The sequence below is a fragment of the Peromyscus maniculatus genome, chromosome 17 (genome assembly GCF_049852395.1).
Source record: "Peromyscus maniculatus bairdii isolate BWxNUB_F1_BW_parent chromosome 17, HU_Pman_BW_mat_3.1, whole genome shotgun sequence".
Taxonomy (NCBI): Eukaryota; Metazoa; Chordata; class Mammalia; order Rodentia; family Cricetidae; genus Peromyscus; species Peromyscus maniculatus.
This window is the reverse complement of record NC_134868.1, coordinates 19346305-19361585: the sequence shown is the minus strand read 5'-3', so window position 1 is coordinate 19361585 and position 15281 is coordinate 19346305.

Genomic DNA, 15281 nt, shown 5'->3' with positions numbered 1-15281 from the left:
ATAGACTTTGAAAGGAGTTTGAAAAGCAAGAAGTAATGGTGAATGGATGAAATGGTAAATATAGAAGGAAATGTAAACTATCACAGTTGCAGTGACAATGGTGTCCAATTGATATCAATAAGTTAAAAACTCTGAAAAAATAATAACAGCAGTGTCAACATCATGAACATTTGAATGTGACTAAAATGATGTAAGAGTTAAACTGGCTGGGACGGTTTAAAAACTTAGCATGAGGACAGTGGACAAAAAAGGACAAAAATTCCAGCTTGTGCAGCTTATGTCCGGAATCCCTCTTACTCTTAAACATTCATTTTAAGACCCATTAATTCAAGAGCCTGTTACACCTGTGTGGTAATATATCAAGGGTAACACTAAAAATTTTAAATCAATATATGAACACATAATAAGAAGCAAACAGAAGTTTTTAATTCAAAAGAAAATATGAAAGAAAAAACTAAGCACCAGAATCCATTCTATACCAAGCCCAGAGAGAGATTAAAAAGGTCCATATATTTTGATAATCACCAAATAAAATAATTTATCAGATCACATTTTTTAAATCTAGCTTAGTATCACTTTCAAAAAGACACCTGAGGCTGAAGAGATGGCTCAGTGGTTAAGAATACTGGCTGCTCTTCCAGAGGGCAACGTACAACCATCTCTACCTCCAGTTCCAAGGTATCTGATGCCCTCATATGGCCTCTGTGGGCTCTGCACACATGTGGTACACAGACATACAGTCAGGCAAAACAGCCATATGTGAGCAATAATAAAATCATTTTTTAAAAAAGATTCCTAAAATGTATGGACGAGAAGTTAAAAATGACGAAAACTATAAACTGTAATGTCAACATATCTTACCATCCTTTCCTACTATGTTGTTTTCAGTTTCAAGTGGCTTCTCCCCCTCACTGCTGCCATTTAACGGGAAACAAGATCTCATGTAGCTCAGCTGGCCTCAAATTCACTATGTAACCGAGAATGACCTAGAACTTCTGATTCTTCTGCCTCTACCTTGTAAGTCCAGAATTTCAGGTATGTACAAATACTGAGCCACCCCTCAATCCCATTCATTTAATGTTGTTGTTTTTTTTTTTTTAATTTTGTGTATATATGTTGTCTTAGGGTTACTTTTGCTGCGATGAAACACCATGACCAAAGCAATTTGGGGAGGAAAGGGTTTATTTGGCTTATACTTCTACATCACCGTTCATCATCAGAGAAAGTTAGGACCAAAACTCAAACAGGACAGGAACCTGAAGGCAGGAGCTGATGCAGAGGCCACAGAGGGGTACTGTTTACTGGCTTGCTCCTCGTGGCTTATTCAGCCTGCTTTCTTATAGAACCCAGGCCCACCAGCCCAGTGATGGCACTGCCTACAATGGGCTGGGACCTCCCCCATCAATCAGTAATGAAGAAAATGCCCTATAGGCTTGCCAGGAGCCCAGTCTTACAGAGGCATTTTGTTAAATGAGGTAATCTCCTCTCAGATGACTTCAGCTTGTGGCAAGTTGATGTAAAACTATCCAATACATATATGCATTTGTTTGTCAGCATAAAAACTATACATCTTAGACAGGGGTGTGGAGAATGGAAGGCGAGAGGGAGGTGACAGATCAGGGAGAGGAGAGGAGTGGGGGAGAAAGAGAGAGAAAGGGAAGGAGACTGAACCTGCATCTACATTGTATGGAAAGTACAGTTTTTTGTTTCCACCAGCTCATACCACCAGAGGGCTCCAAAGGACAAGCTATTAAATAGCGAATGAGGAGCATTTGCAGAAAAGATTGCAGGTCTCAGAAAATCTCCCCAGCCTTTGTACAGTATATTTGCTTTGTGTTAAGTATTTTCAGTTTATCTAAGTAAAATGGAATACAAGAGCCCAAGTTATAATGCCTGGGTACTTTTTTAAGTAAAGGAATAAAATTTGAAACTAAGAAATTAAGAAAACCATTGTTGAAAAATTGCTTTCCTCTAGGGTGGCTTTACACACTATATCAAATTAAAAATATATTTATAGAATAAATAATTCTAAGATGCCTCACTACTTATGTACATGAATTGGATACACTTGGTTCTTTCTCCTAACAATTTTTTTTTTTTTTTGAGCTTGTGTTCCTGGGTGCCTTGTGGTCAAGAATTCCTTCTATGATTTCTAGACACACCCATTTCAGCAGAAGATGCAGAAGATGTTAGCTAACTTGCAACTCTTTAGAGCAAAAGGCTGGAGGATGGGAAAAGGCTACTGTAGCAGTCCAGAAGTAAACGGAACTCTTACCTGTAGTAAAGGCCTGACTTAAACACCAGTGACACCTGTGCTGAGATGCCTTATACTCTGGGGTTGTGCTATCATCCCCAGGCCTTTTAAAAACATCTGCATCACCCTCCCACCTGTCCCTTAAACGTCCCAAGAATTGCCTCCAGTTCTGATTCTTGGTAGTACTGTATTCAAGACTTCTTTTTCCTTCTATCACTGTGGTTCTTTTTTTGTTTTCCAGGTATCACTGGTGAAATAAGCAAACACACACACACACACACACACACACACACAGAGGCACACGTGCAAGCACACACACTGCTAATTGTGCTCATGTGTGCGTTTTCATAAAAAGATCAGAGGACAACTTGGAGGAGTTAGTTCTTTCTCTCCACCATGTTTGTCCTGGGCACCCAACACAGGTCACCAGGCTTGGCAGCAAGTACCTCAGCTTAGCCTGCTGAGCCACCTTGTCAGCTCCACGACTTCATTTAAAATAGGACTTAAGAGTGTTACCAGAGGGTGTTCCCTAGACTAGGTAGTCCAGGTTCTTGGTGCCTTATTCGATGGATTGAAAAAGTCCACATAAATAACAAAACCATGATTTTCACTTATGAATAAAGCAAAAGTACAGGCCAGACACACTACAAGTGCTGAAGAAAACTTCATAGAAGTGAGTGAGAGCTTACTCAATAGAAGTGGGTTGCCATTTTGGAGTTTCCTCTCTCTCTCTCTCTCTCTCTCTCTCTCTCTCTCTCTCTCTCTCTCTCTCTCTCTCTCTCTCTCTCCCTCTGTCTCCTTTTCAGATTATAGTTACATCATGTCCCCCTTCCTTCTCCTCCCTCTAAATCCTCCCTCATACCACTCCTTGCTCTCTTTCAAATTCAATGCCTTTTTTATTGCTTTTACACACACACACACTCACTCACTCACTCCAAAATACCCAGCCCACTAGCCAGGCTAGTGAAGTTCTTGGAGAACCTACAACAGTGATTCTCAATCTATGGGTTATGATCCCTTGGGGGTCACATATTAAATATCACATATTGAATATCAAATATCTATATGATGATTCATAATGGTAGCAAAATTGCAATATGAAGTAGTAATGAAATAATTTTATGGTTGGGGGTCATCACAACATGAGTCTGGTGGTTTGCAGAAAAATGGCCTCCAAATGGAGTGGCACAATTAGGTGGTGTGAACTTGTTAGAGTAGATGTGATCTTGGGTGGAGGAAGTGCGTCACTGTGGAAGTGAGCTTTGAGGTCTCCTATATGCTCGAGCCATGCCCACTTCCTGTCAGTCAAGATGTAAGAACTCTCAGCTCTTTCTCTAACACTGTCTGCCTGCATGCTGCCTTGCTCCTCACCATGATGATAACAGACTAACCATCTGAACTGTAAGCAAGCCACCACATTAAATGTTTTCCTTTGTAAGAGTTGCTATGTTCATGGTGTTTCTTCACAGCAATAGAAACCCTAACTAAGATAATGAGGAACTTTATTAAAGGGCTACAGCATTAGGAAGGTTGAGAACCACTGACCTACAAGCGCCACTTTACTAAGACAGCATAATCCCTAACCAGATTCTAAATATCTGTCCCTATACTCACAGATAAATGTAATCACTCCTCATTAAGAAAACTTCTCTTTGCAAGGGGTGGAGACCATTCCAAAAAACTCCAATCAATCAAAAATGCAAAGTTGTGGAGCCCAGACCCAAGTTGTACACCTGCAACACTACTCTTGTACCTAAGGCTCAGGGATCATTGCAGGAGAGGGGTCTGGAAAACTGTATTAGTCAGAGGAACGGGAAGTTGGCTTTGAGATTGTCTCCCCTAGAATTGTCAGAAGCTACACCCACAAAGTCTCACCAACATGGCTGCCTAAACATGACACACCAATAGAAATGCTAATATGGGCAAGGGAAAGATCATGAAGCCTCACCCTACACAAAGCACTAAAGACTATCAAGGAATGCTGAGATGTGAAGAAAACTCTTCCCCTTGGGCCTTCTTTTATAGGACCAAGAGGAAGAGGAGTCACTCATTACAGGGCAGAGTATGGGCAGCTTTTTTGTTTTGATTGATGGGCTTGGGCTCTATAAGCTTTTGCTCACTGTGCATGTCCTTATATCCATAATGCATGTGTCCCCCATAATGGACAGGCATAAGGTGGAAAACGTGTGATTTTCCCTAAATGTTCACTCAGAGGATACAGTTTGCCTTACTATGCATGAGGTTTAAGCTCAGGTTAGACCATTGGTCCATGCCCTTTAATCATGGATACACTCTAGGATGAATTTGATGATAAAGAGGTGGGGGGACTAACAATTGCTAGGGAGCTGTGAGTGTAACTGTAAGCCTTTATTTAAAGAGAGGTGTGGGTGCAGTTTAACATGGGTGGAGTTTCAGGTTGCTAAGTGCATTATTAGGAAAGGAGTAGGTGTGGAGCTTAAGGCAAGCAGAGGTTGCTAAGTTACCCCTGCTCTCACCTGCCTCACCGACACTTCGTTATCCCTTTTCCTTGATTATTTTTATTACATAAAATGTGCTTTGATTTTGTGTGTGTGTGTGTGTGTGTGTATGTGTTAGATACCTACAGGAGCAAAATCCACCCCGAATATCTGTTGTAATTATTGTTCCTCCTCTACCTAGCATATACTGTATTAAACAGCACTCAGCAAGTACTTGTTGATTGAGAGAATCCCAATACTGCTATGACAAACCATGTTGCTTGTAGTCACCTAGCCCACAATACACAGCTAGTCATTTTAAACTATTATGAATTTTGTTAGGCTTCTATTTTTCAATTGTGATTACTGTCTGAACTGAGAAGTGTTTCTCCAAGGATCCTGAAATTGATTTACTAAGTAATGACTACTAATTTCTTCACTTGTATGGAAGACAAATAAATTAATATAATCTCATAGTCTAAGAATTGTTTTTATGAAACTGTAATGTAACAGGAGTTGTCACGGGAGTAGAAAATGCTGATAGAGCCCTACCATGGTCCATAGGTCTCATGGAGATCTTTTGGATCTCATTTTCTGGAAGGAACATGACTAACACGGAAGGGCAGGAAGCAATAGGACTTCCATGTGGAAGGAGATGCTCTCTTCCTCTCTCCCCCCTTCCTTCCTTCCTCTTTCAGCCATTACACTTATTTTAAATTTTTTTTTTTTTTTGGTTTTTCCGAGACAGGGTTTCATTGTGTAGCTTTATGCCTTTCCTGGATCTCCCTCAGTAGACCAGGCTGGCCTTGAACTCACAGAGATCCACCTGGCTCTGCCTCCCGAGTTCTGGGATTACAGGCGTGTGCTACCACCACCCGGCTAAAATTATAACATTATTATAAAATGTTAAAACCACGTAGACAAATAAGATGCTAAGTAAATATTTAATTCCATTATTATAAACAAGTATAAAAACCCAGAGGTCTGTGTAGCAACATTCTTTAAGTTAAATGGTGTAAAGCATTTGAGGTGGAATTGCTCATCTCTTTAGGATTTTAGTCTCCTGATTAAGTTTAATAAGACATCTTATCTTGTGATGTATCTCCTACACAGTTGTCACATTCTGGATACTGTCTATGGCCTTGCTATCCTACAGAATCTGGAGTTTTCTTAGCACTGGTGACACCAGTAACAATGCTGAATAATTTTTGAGTTCTGTGCACTCAGAAAGGGGCAATGATTTAAAATTCCTTACCTTTTATGTTCTAAGGAACAGTTGAATTTATATGCCTTCTCCAAAGTATCACTAACTCTTTTTGCCCTTTCTCATAGCTCAGTTAATACTGAACATCTGGATGCCCACTCTTCATGGTTCCCTTGTTTGCCTACCTCTGTAAACACCATCCTTCCTTCCTTGGAAACACGATGCTGCAGACATGAATGTTCTCTTTATTGTCACAGCCAGGATAACAGCATTTCCATTTCATGGTGCATTTTGTTATTTATACCAACTTTTGGTCAATTTCATTATTTGTTGTTTATCTCTGACCATTCTAATGTCAGAAGACTAAAATGGAAGTAAATTTTTCTAGCTTTCAGGATTATTAATGAATTTCATGGTCAAGCTAAGGAAGTTTTTTTTACCATGTTTACCTTAAATATTAAGTGCATTATTCATAGAATGTGTTTCCTATATCAATTAAGACACTAGAGCAAGACTCATTGCTTTGTATAACATGAAACAACTACATAATTCATTTAAAATTTGTAAATGAAATGTGTTTCACCAATAGACTGAATTTAGACTGTGTTCAGTTTGGTTCCTGAATTACTCCACACTCCCGGTATTTCAGAGACAATCAGTCAGCTGTGCACCAACAACACTCAGAAGCTCTTTACATGAATTCCTCACAGCAATTCTAAAAGAAAGGCACAGCCAACCTCATGTTGCTGAGAAAAGGGCAGCAATGCTAAGTAGAACTCCGGGTCTGGTGCCAACTGCAGCATTTGGATATTAGCTTCACCACTAACCATTCTTGTGATCATGGGCAAACATCTCACCCCTGTCTGACAGGAGCCATGTGACTTCTTTGGGAAACAAGGCCTGAGAATAGCGTGGATGGCTCTCCTTGTGGCAAAACCCTGGAGCCCCTGGTCCACTTGGCAAAGACATGTGGACAGTTCAATGCCTCATTCTGGGCATGACCCCAGGACCATATGTGCTACCTGCTCTCCCTGCCTTCACCAATGCTAGCCAACTGCTGACTTGAACGAGTCACAGTAGGTCATGAAGTTTAATGTTACATATTTGCATAACTGTTCTGGAAAAGATGATTTTAACCACAAGAGTCTTTGAGTAATGTTACTAAATAGATGATATCAAGAGTTAATGGGACCAGTCTAGGAACAGGAAATGTAGCAGAATCACAGTAACCCACAGTTTCCTCATTTCTAATAACTGTGCCAATACCCTAAGAGAGATAGACATAAGAACAAGGGATAAGCAGTGTCAACTATTAAGAGGAAGTTTCCAAGTTATGTTGCCTATAGGATAAATAGAAAAACCTGGTATATCCCAAGAGGAGACAGAGTAATACAAAATGTAGAGTGGGTTGATCTAGCGTTGGCTAGTGAGCTGATCATGAAAACCCAAACCCTACTGTAAATATTAACCACAAGAAACAAAACTGTCTTTTACTTTGCATAATGCTGTAACTGCATGTGCTGCCAACTGGGCACACTGTTCTACATGTAGGTGTGTCTAATTGGAAAAGTTCCTCTGTAGCTTGCAAGACTGCTTATGCCTCTGACAGTAGAGATACAGATCAAAAAGGTAATGGCCACTGGTGGGAGAGTTGGGAGACAGAAGGGAAAAGAGGCAAGGAACAAACTGGTAATTATTGTAACCATTCTTAGAAACTTAGTAAGTAAAAACTGATTGTAAAACTGTTTGTGCAAACCATTAAAACTTTATAAAGACAGCCCAGGCTACCCAGGGCCACTTGTTTGAACAACAGGTGGTCAGTCTCTTCTGGGCACTGACTTCATGTGAAACCTGTCTGGAGTGAAGCTTCCAACACATGTCTACATAAGCTTTCTCCTCTTTAAAATAGGAATGATAATCTGGAGTACTGAATATGTTAAATGCATACTATGCAATGTATATTGCACATGCAGTTTAATCAGTAGCAAATATGATTGGGCAACGAACTTTATGTTAGGAAACTGCATATAATTTACTTGGGTTCACACAGCTACCAAGTGGCAGTAACAGAATTCAAATCCAGGTATTTCTGACTTCAAGGCCAATAACATTTTCTTTTATGTATTATAGCATGATACGTGGTGAATAGATAGCTATGATAGAAAATAGCTAAAAGAGCATTAACTAAAAGCTGAAAATGTGATACTAAAATTTTGCTTATTATGAAAAGAATGAAAGTATAAGCTATAATGAGGTATAGTATATTAATATACAATAAATCAATGTCAGACAACAGAAAATTGGCGAGAGTTACCAAAGAAATCCAAAGAAGAAAAAAATGCATGAAGCGCGATCTGGAGATCCTGTCTCTACTTGCCTTATATTCCTGTCTCCACCTCCCAATTGTACTAGGATTAAAGGTATTAGCCTCCCAAATGCTGGGATTAAAGGTGTGCACCATCATCATCATCATCATCATCATCATCATCATCATCATCACCACCACCACCACCCGGCTGTTTCTCTTTTAGACTGGTTCAATCTGTGTAGCTCAGGATGGCCTTGAAGTCCTGATCTTCCTGCTTTCTCCTCCCAAGTGTGGGATTAAAGGTATGTGCCACCACTGCCTGGCCTCTATGATTAACTAGTGGCTAGTTCTGCCCTCTGATCTCCAGGCAAGCTTTACTTTTCAGAACACAAACAAAATATCATACAACAAATGCGTGAAAATAAGTCTAACATTTTATCCATAAAGAAAATGTAAATGATACCAAACCATGATAACTCTGGACACTTCCCAACTTGGCCAAAACTAAAGTTTGCAAGGCCAAATAGAAGCAGAGCATTAAGTAAAGGATTTTCACGATTAGTAAAAGGCACTGGCATAGATTCCCGAAGATTTCAAATCTTTGGTATATTCAGAAAGCAATGTTCTTCAGTCATTCAGCTCAGGACCTGTACACAGAGGCAGACTATACTCAATTAGATGTGTTCTCAATATGCAATCCTTCTCCTATTGACCTTCAGATCCTGTGTCTAAGATTGAGGTCCACTTCCTCTCTCCTTTCATGATTGCCCTTCACAGAACAAAGGCACACCTTGAAGTCAGAGATAATTTGGCATCTGCCATAGGAAGAGTTCCAAAAACCACCCTGTGCATATCTCTACACTTATCTCACCAAGACTTACATCCAGTAGCCACCAAAATTTCTAGTACGCTGTTTTCATCAGTTGTGTACTACTGCAAACTGTACTCTAGATTAACTTGGTGTTTTTTTTAGGACTCCTAAGAATAGGAGCAGGTGTGTTTCCAACTCTTTGGCCTGCTCTTGGGACTCTTTTCCTCCTCTTGGGTTGCCTTGTCCAGCCTCGACATGAAGGCTTTTGCCTTGTCTTGTTTTGTCCTATTTAGCTGTGTCTCTTGAAGGTCTGTTCTTTTCTGAAGAGGTAGCAGAGGGGGAGTGGATCTGGGAGAGATGGGAGGTGGTGGGTAGCTGGGAGGAGTGGAGGATGGGGAAACTGTGGTCAGTATATATTATATGAGAGAAGGCTTTATTTTCAATAAAAATAAATAATTTAAAAAAGAGAATCAAGAGAGAGAAGGGGCCATGGAGGAAGTAGAGACTGAGCATGTTCAACTGCTTTTAGGTTTGTACTGCTATGGATCTGCTGGTGTTCAGAGAGTGTTGTGCCCAGATCGCAACCCCCAGAGAGACCACCAAGGACAAGCAAGCCGGAATGCAAAAGCAAGGTTTAATCGTGGATATCCAAATGCAATACAAGCCTAGGCAGGGACTTCGTCCAATACATCCAACGCAGTGGAGGCTGGAGGAAGCGCCCACCTGTCTGCAAGCTCAGTTTTTAAAGGGAAAAGTCACAAGGTTACATCATTTAGGGGTGCTAGTACGGGTACAATTCTGATTGGCTCGCTTCTAGGGACTTCTAGAAATTACTTCTAAGGGAGTGGTTGCCCACCACCATTTCTCATTGGCTGCCCTCAGGTGGGGCCATTTCTGTGGTTAGTTACCCTGGAAACCAGGGAGAGGACATTCCATAGTCTGGCAGGCATTACCTCGTGACAATCTTGTGACTCTGTACTTTTACACTTCCTGGTTTCTGGAATCTGAACTGACTGGTTTCAGTAACTAATGGCCTATTCCCAAAAGGAGAAATCGTAGGCCTTAATTTTAGGGTGAAAGCATTTTGGTCTTATTTCTAAGATGGCTCATTTTGGTCTCACAATAGAAATACTCTGATGATGTTCTTTCCCACTCCTGGTAAGTTGTTTGCCTTTATGAGAACTCCCCAGTATTTGCCCAGGTCTACCAGTTATCCATGAGAATATCTGTCTAATTCTGTGAATAATTCATAGGCTCATGGTGAGTTTTATTATTTTGTTTTTGTTTGAGACAGGGTTTCTCTAGGTAGACCTGGCTGTCCTGGAATTCACTCTGTAGTCCAGGCTGGCCTCAAACTCAGAGATCTGCCTGCCTCTGACTCCCAAGTGCTGGGATTAAAGGCATGAGTCCATGGAGGGGGCCCAAAACAGCCTGACCACACAGCTGCCTTGATAGGCTTACTGGCAGGCAACACCCAGATCCAGAAAAAGCCATAAGCTGATAACACCCAGGGATCCACACAGGGATGGTTAAGTACCTAACATCCCAAACATTCCAACCATTAGATAAGGTGGCCAGATGTCCCTGAGCCTAGCACACACCTATTTTTGTTTTATAGTTAACCCTTGTCAGCCAATCAGGGTCCTGAACCCTGGAAATCCCCTTACCCCAACCTCTGCTATGATAAAAAAAACCCTACTGAAGGGTTCACAACATGCCCCCATGGTCGCATATACCAGGCGGACACTTCCCCCTAGCCAATTCCAGTCAGAATAGGCATTTCCTGGTCAGGGTGTGTCTCTCGTAACCAGGATACCCGGCGGACCTGGACACCTTTGCCTAGCCAGTTCCAGGTCAAGATAGCCATTTCCGGGTCAAGGCGTCTCGCGTAACCAGGATCCGTGACGTTACATGGCCACGTAAGCGCGCAACGTGAACATGTGATCTATGCACACGTGTGGAGTAGTGACATGACCTGGCCACGCCCCCAGCCGGTTTTAAAGCGGAGTGCCATATTCCTGGTTCTCTCTCTCTCTCTCTCTCTCTCTCTCTCTCTCTCTCTCTCTCTCTCTCTCTCTCTCTTCTCCACGCACGTGTCTCTCCCACAGGCCTGTGCACTCTCTATCCCTTTATCTCTAATAAACTCTTATAAGTGGATTCTGTCGTGTTTCGTGACACTTCCTTGCAGGGTAAGAACACAACGCAGCTAAATAACTAACACCTACCCTGTCTGGGCTCAGGGCTCTCTGCTCTCACTGCTGCGTGGGACAGGCAGACCAAGCCCCGGAGCTTGAAAATAAAGGCTCTTTGCTTTTACGTGCAGGATTTGGTCTCCATGGTGGTCTTTTGGGCATAACAAGTCTTGTTCTTAACTGTATGATCTGTTGTTGCTTTTATAAATAATTGTTAAGTCCAAGGGCACACAAAAAAAATGAGAGACAGACCACTGAAGTCTAAAACTAGAAACAAGCTTTATTCAAAAAAATAAAAAAATTACCATGGGGAGAAGCTTATCTGCTAGCTGAGACCACAGCCAAATTTTGGGCTTCTGAAACTATGGCAAATGAGAGAGAGTTTCAAGGCCCTTTTTATAGTAAGAAGTGAGCCATTAGGCAGGGACAAAAGAATTTTTACAATTTTGAAGTAAGACTTTTAGAGACATATTGTATTTTAGGATTTGCAATTTCTCTAGCAAGGTTTTAGAAGGTTCCAGCTAGTTGATGCTTTTAGAAGTCTGCAGTCTTTCCTGACACAGCTAATTGATGTTTGCCCAAAGCCTGCAACTTTTCCTGGCATAGCTGGGTTCCCACTGCAGGGGAAATACAAAACAATGCAAAGCAGGTTGCCACACAGAACTCATTACAAGTTAACTTTGGTCTATGGTGGTTGTAAGTGGTAGGGAGGATAGCTAACCCCAGGCTACAGAAAGCCATCATAAAGAAACCTAACATTTGGGTTGCTGACAGAGCTGCCCATCATAAAAGAAAGAAAGGCCTAGTTAAAGGTTAATCCCTATTTGCTGCCAGAGCTAATGGCTGTTAGCTCCAATCTCTTAAGTTTGTAACATTTTATTCCTATCTTCCTATTCCTGGACCCTTTAATAATGATACTGATATATGTTATAAATAATGTATTTGTTCCCTCTTTAAAAAAAAAGAAATGCTCAAAACTTTGAAAATAAAGAAATCACTTTGGATCTACACATGCATACACATGCACACACACAATCACTTTTTATCAAAAAGTTAAAGTTATCAACAAAAGATGTCAGATAGCATTCTCTATAGTATTTATCATAAGATAACATTTTGCTGAAGAGAAATACATCATTGAAAGGGAAAAAAAGCAATTAAAATGGTAACCATTATGGAAGAATTTATTAGAAAATGTTTATAAGTTCCAGATCATTATGGTGCTTAAATTCCACTTGGATACATTTGAATACATTTGTTAAAATTAATGCCTAAGAGTAATACCAGTGTGTACCTTAAAATGCTAATATTTATTCCCTAAAATGCCTTTAATTATTTTCATAAGACATAAAGTTTCCAATGTTTAATAATGTTAAAGGTATTTTCCTAAAAATTTACATGTAGACAAAAAAATTTTAGAAATCCCAGCCAGAAATCCCTTTCCTACAGAAACAAACACTGACATCCAGTCACTGACAGAGATCAAAGTCCACTAGTAGAAAGGTGAATGCACATGCCTATGTTAATCTAAGGCTTTCCCTGAGGCCCTGGTGTATGGAGAAGGAAATTGCTTGGGAAGGCCAGTGAAGGCCTGAGGTCAGGTCCTTGGAGGAGCTGAGACTGCATCCTGAGAATTCTTCCTACCCTAGGGGACTGTGGTTATTGGTCCTAGGGCTCCTGCCTGCTCAGTTCCTATTTTCCCTTTGTGCAACACTGTTTGATTAGCTTCCTGCTGACTCACCTCATTTTTCCGACTTTCTCTCCTTTTCCCCCTGAAAACTTTATACAAGATGGTGTATTTCTTAATAAATTTACTTGGCATAAGATAGAGCTTGTGCAAGACATCAGATTTCCTGTCTTCTTACCTTCTCTTCCTCTGGTCTCCCTTGTTAGAATCCTGTCACTAAAGAATGACGTGCTGGTTCCAAGTCGGCTTCCTATGGATGGATTGCCAGGGATAACTCCTTATCAATAAAGTACTGCATAGCAATGAGTATAAGAGGCTACAGATTTGCATAGAAGACATACATCAATTATTTAAATTTAGTGCCCAAAGTATTTAAAATTTAAATCCCAAAGTATTTCTAGGATAAAGATGAATTTATAACAAAGTGAAACTAAACTGCATCACACATACCTGATGAATTATATGACAGGATGAAGAACTCTCTCCCCTTCTTTATACGTTTATACTTCTTTATACCATGTAACCTGCAGTATTTCCCTTGTGGACTTTCTGTGATCCACTGACTTTGGTTATATGATATGCTTGAGCCAACAAGAAATAGAACTGATGCTTGTCACATTGGAGGCTTCATAATTTTCCATCAGTTTTGTGTACCAAAAGAAACCTTTTTGTTTTCCAATCTGGACTATGAAATGACACGAGTTTATCCTAGATCAGCCCTCCTTGATGCAAGAAACACTCGCTGTACTTACAAATGCAAACCATAGTCTCTCTCTCTATATATGTGTGTGTGTGTGTGTGTGTGTGTGTGTGTGTGTGTGTGTGTGTGTGTGCGCGCGCGCACGCGCGCGCGCGCACATATGTGTTTTCCAAGGAACTAAGTCATGTGATTCGGCTTATACAGCCAACATTTGTACACAGTAAGCCATTTTCCCAGTCAGAACTGTAACTTTTTAGAAAGAGGTGGGGGAGGAGAGGAGGAGGGGGAAGGGAGAGGGAGAGAAAGAAGCTAATTCATTTATCAATAGAAAATTTACTATGAGATGTTTTGAAATGCTTGTATCAGAAACAAAACATGTGAGCAAACCACGATATTCAGCCAACCAAATCGACAGTTTTCACATCTGCAGATCCACCCAAGTGTGTCAAAATAGTTCAAGTTCAACTGATGCTGCTCTGTGCTATGCAGTTAGGTCTGCAATGCCTGTGTCGGTTCTGAACATGTGTAGACTCTCTCTTCTCACCCTTAAATAACAGTTTTACATAGCATTTACATTGTTTTAGGTATCACAGGTAATCAAGGGATGATTTAAAGTATAAGGAAGCCTACATATGTATTATGTGCAAACACCACACCATTTTACCTAAGAGACTCAGGCACCTTGGATTTTAGTGTCTTCAGGGAGTCCTTAAGAACTAATCTCCCAAGGATAGCAAAGGTCAATTATAAGTAAAATTTCCTAAACACATTTTCACTTCCTTACTTTTTATTCAATCACACGGCAAATATGTATTTAAATGTCCTAAAAGAAAACAAAGAAACAAAGTCTTCATACAGAAAACTGCTAACCAGTAAGGGTTCTATATATACATATGTATATAGATATTCATTTGCATGCATGTACACACAGAGGGGTGACAAAAGCTATAAATAATAGTACTACAAAATAACAAAATAATGATCTGGCTAACCATTTGGCAAGTTTGAGGCTAGCAAGGAACCTGACAGTGAGGAAGGTACTGTGTGTTCTGGTGGTGTGCTCCGAGAAAACAAATCTTACACTTCTTATATCAAAGCTGTGGTGATACAGAAGTTCTAGTATGTTCTCTGGAGTTCAGATTACCTATAAATATCTAGGTCACACTCTTCCAAGCCCAGACACCATTAGTAATTCTGGACAGACGCTGTTAAACAATTCTGAGCAGACTTCAGCAAAGTATATCATTTACATATTTAAACTGCATTAATTTATATAAATAGCACCATACATAAAGGGTCAAAACATAAAACTGGGCAAAACTGAACCAAAACACGACACAAAAATAAAACAAAACAAATGAAAAAAAATTTTTTTTCAACTTCTGGATGTAGTAATAAGCCACAAAGCTTAGGTCAGTCAGGTACAAGATGACCATCAGAAAATCCTTAATGTTTGCACATCACATATCAAATGTGTACAAACACACAGATTAAAAACAAAACAAAAACATTCGTGCCAACTGGTTGTTCTCTGTGGTCAGTTTCAGCTGCTGAGTGTAAACAAAGTCGCAGCTTAATTAGGAATGCCAGTGGTTCTCAACCTGTGGGATGGAGCCCTTTCACAGGGGTCATGTAGAACCATCAGGAAACACAGATATTTACATTACAA